The sequence below is a fragment of the Cervus elaphus genome, chromosome 30 (genome assembly GCF_910594005.1).
Source record: "Cervus elaphus chromosome 30, mCerEla1.1, whole genome shotgun sequence".
In the NCBI taxonomy this organism is placed as follows: Eukaryota; Metazoa; Chordata; class Mammalia; order Artiodactyla; family Cervidae; genus Cervus; species Cervus elaphus.
The window spans coordinates 15,264,752-15,269,109 of NC_057844.1; the positions used below are offsets into that span (position 1 = coordinate 15,264,752).

The 4,358-nt window shown below is 43.1% G+C and overlaps 1 non-coding gene across 1 annotated transcript; it reads right to left on the reverse strand.

Moving 5' to 3' along the window:
• Positions 1-519: 519 nt before the first annotated feature.
• Positions 520-592, reverse strand: TRNAG-CCC. Its single transcript has one exon. It is a non-coding gene; the product is annotated as a tRNA-Gly (tRNA).
• Positions 593-4,358: the final 3,766 nt, after the last annotated feature.

A 4,358-nucleotide genomic window follows, 5' to 3' on the forward strand; every position in this document is an offset into this window, starting at 1 on the left:
AGCAATTTTTTGGTCCTTTCATGACTTCAAATCACAAGTCTGAAGTATTAAGAAAAGAGAAAACATCAAATCCATAGTGCTTAAGAGTGGAAGGATTCAAGGAATCTGTCCAGGACACACTCCCAACAGAAATGCAGAACTTCACCGCAAGTGGCCATCCCTCTCTGGGAACTTCCTCTCTGGCCACCAGCTCTGCCCCACCTCCTTGGATAAGGGGGCTCCACTGGAAGACTCAGGTCTATGAGATTTCATTTTATTCCATTTCTCATATTCAAAGGCATGAAAACAAAATGCTTTAACAACAACAACAAAAATGACTACTGCCCTTCTGTGTCGGGGAGAAGCTTCTCAAAGGAAAAGGCATCAAAGTGTGGCTTTTTCTCAAAAGGTTTTTAAAATTTTTATTTATTTGGCTGTACCAGGTCTTGGTTGTACCACAAGGGATCTTCGATCTTCATAGTGGCATGTAAGACTTCAGTTGTGGCATGTGAACACTTAGTTGTGGCATGTGGAATCTAGTTCCCTGACCAGGGATCGAACCCAGGCTCCCTGCAGTGGGAGTACAGAGTCTTAGCCACTGGACCACCAGGGAAGTCCTTAAGGTGTGGCCTTGATCCATAAAAGTGACCTCAAGAATGACCTGGTTTGACTTACAGAGACCAGGACATAGAAACACCAAACTTCTGCTTAATAAAGTTACCAAAAATCTGAGTTTCCTCAGAGAAGCCAAGTGACACCCCAGGGTCTTAGTATCCAAGAAAAGGCAGTGGTTCCTGGAGAGACGGCAGAAGGTAGCAGGCCTTGAGGTTCAACAAGGGCTGTGAAAAATTGCTTGGGGGCAAGAACGACTACAGTATCTTGTAGAACAGCGGCATTTTTATTTTCTATCTGAAATAGTTTTTCTTTTTCATTTCCTTGTGACTCCTTCTATAATCTCCAACCACTCTGCAAGTCTATTACACACAACAGCTTTGATTGAGGGGTGCTTTGGGGATGAACAGAGATGTTGCCCAAGGAGGGGTAGGTCAACAATTGCAGGAGCTGTGACTGGCCATTAAGAACAGGCTACAGTGGAGAGAAGGCTGAAGCATGGGCCACCCCACCTCATGAATGGACACGATGTGACTCCTTTTCATTCAAAATACATTTGAAGAAGGTGAACCTGACAGGAAGGCAGGAGGAAAGCTGTTTCCTACAGGGGAAAGGGCGGTACTGGCGGGAGACACTAGGAAACTTGGTTAACATATATATTAAAAAAAACAAACAAACACATTTCTCTGGTTTGGATGACAACCTCCTACACACACACACGCACACACACACACACAATTAATCATTCCTATTTCTTGGTTTCCTTAAACTTTTATTTACCTTCTATTATAGCAATTATCCCATTACACTATATTATTTCTGGTATACTCATATCTGTTTTTATACTTGTGAACTTTTTCTTTGTATCTTTGACCTGTGCCTGGCATGTGTTAAGAAGTATTAGCTGAATGAATATTTGAATAACTGATTACTACACATATTTGTTAACAGGATGGAACTCTGAGTCGCCTAGCAAAATCAAGTCTCATTTATCATCAAGGGGCTGATGCCAGTTTTGTTCTTACCTTTCTGCTCATCTCTGAGGTATGTAGATGAACCCTGGACTTCAGGAAGCATGAATTCTGTGATGACCTACACTGGAATCCGCAATACTCCTCCATTTCCTGTGGCTTCTGGCTGAGGAGGAGGTGTGGACAGGTTGGTGTGGGCATGTCACTGTCACTGGGCCTGGCAGAGCTGGCTCAGCTGCACTGCCCGATATATAGGGGTCAGCTTCTCTCCAAGGGCAGCAGTGGCCTGTGAGTAAGAAGAGTGGGCATTTGAGTGGGCCTGGCATTTGAGTCATCTGGCAAGTGCCTGAAGGCTCTCATCCCACAGCTTCCCCACTGAGCTTTCCATTTCCTGTCACAGTACCCAAAATTCTGTCATCATTAGCTATTCATACTTTTTGAGTATTTCAGATTCCAATTATTGAGTGCTTTCTTTACTTGGTATCTGTGTAGGATTCTGCAATAGGGGGCGGGGGGATAGGTAAAGAAGACAGAAAAAGAAATGGGAAGGAGATATAAAAAGACTTGATGTCTCTTCTAGTGGTCCCAGTGCAGGGTGATACTTTCCAGAATATGTTTAGCTCTTCCAAAGTTAAACAGACAATACTGAAAAGCCCAGCAGGTCAGGACTTAAAACACATCTTTTTAAAATTTTTATTTATTTATTTATTCATTTGGCTGCACCAAGTCTTAATTGCAGAATGTGTGATCCTCAATCTTTGTTGAGGCATGTGGGATTTTTCAGTTGTGGCATGTGAACACGTAGTTGCAGCATACGGGATCTAGTTCCCTGACCAAGGACCGAACCCGGGCCCCCTGCATTGGGAGCTTGGAGTCTTAGTTACTGGACCACAAGGGCAGTCCCTCATAACATATATTCTTAAATACATACTTTCTCTCTCAGCCACACAGCACCTGAAAACTCAAGTACTGAAGAAATAAGAGAGGGCTTCCCTGGTGGCTCAACGGTAAAGAATCCAGCTGCCAATGCAGGAGACATGGGTTTGATCCCTAGGCTGGGAAGATGCCACATGCTGAGGAGCAGCTAAGCCCAAGCACCACAACTACTGAGCGTGTGCTAGAGGGCCCAGGAGCTGCAACTAGTGACGCCGGAGCACCCTAGAGCCTATGCTCTGCAACAGGAGAAGCCACCACAATGAGAAGCCTGAGCACTGCAAAGAAGAGTAGCCCCCGCTCACCACAGAGAGAAAAGCCAGAGTGCAACACCAAAGACCCAGCACAGCCAAAAATAAATAAACAAAGTTATATGTGTGTGTGTGTGTATAAAGAATAGAGAAGGGGAACATCAAAACGAAAGTATGTTTGTTGCTCCAGATGGTACTGTGACCTTGGTAACGCCCCAGGTCCTCTTTTCCAGACACCCTTCTCCATCCAAATAAGACCTAGAATCTGAAGAAGGATTCTTTTCTAGGTGAAGACTTAAGGACATAAAAGGAAACACAGGGCTGAATTTCCTAATTCCAAATTGGAATATTGGTTCAGACATATATGTAAATTTGTCCTATGAAGTCTAAAAAAAGAAAAGAAATTGCCTTTAGTTTACATATAATAAATTTCCTTTATTAATGGATTTAACTTTATTGACTCCTGGTCTGGGAGAGGAGGGCTGTTAATCAAGTTGTCCACTGTGCCAAGACCACTTCTGGAGCTGCTGCTTTTAACCACCCAGATCACAGTTAGATGCACAGGCCCTGAAATCTGCATGTCTTTGCCTTTCATGACCAGCTTGAATTGGTGATTTGCTGTGTTTTCTCTTCTCATTGTAAACAAATACTCACTTTCGTACCTAATTTTGCATCTGTGGTTTTGTGTTCCTCTTTGTCAAAAAGGTCCCCATTTTCTTTAAGTTTCAGCACCCACAAAGTTGGATCTGCCTTTTCACACACCTACCATGGACAGAGGAGCCTGGCGGCTTACAGTTCATGGGGTCACTGAGAGTCGGACACGACTGAGCGACTAAGCACAGCACAGCACTCATGTAGTGCACATGCTCAATGTGCATAATTACAAAGGAAATCTCAATTAATGAGGGCCCTGATAACTACGATTCTTAATTAACCAGAATGTTCTCTGCATAATGCTCTCAGATGCAAGTCATGAAACTGCAATAAAAAAAAAAGCTGATAGTGAGGATTTCAAATCCTAGAAATGTAGCAAGAGACCCACATGGTCCCAGATCTTTTTTCCTCTACATCCACAGAAATGCATGATAACAGATAACACATAATATTTACTGCAAGCTGGGCCCCTTTCAGTCCTTCTTGAGGTGGGTACCCTAACTGTACTCATCTTACAGATAAGGAAAATGAGGCATAATTTCCCAAATTTACACCTAATCTATAAGCCATCAGGGGCTCCCCTGGTGACTCAGCAGTAAAGAATCTGCCTGTAGTACAGGCGATGCAAGAAACACTGGCTCAGGTCCAGGGTCTAGGGTCTCCAACACTAAGGTACGTCACCTGTGCAGATCATTATTTATGTTAGTAACGATGATCCAGTAACACAGAAACAAAATTTTTACTTTGTCCTCAATTGATAAATATTTCCCATTTCTCTCTGCATTCTGGTTTAAAAAGTTGTGGTTGCTTCACTTTCAATTCCTCAACTAGAAATGAAAAACATTCCTAGAAACCCAAGACAGCCTGACACATGGTAAGGGATTATAGTAGACTTCGTGGTGCTCCCAAAGATATCAGTCCTACTCCTTAGAACCTGTGGATGTTATTTTATAACCTT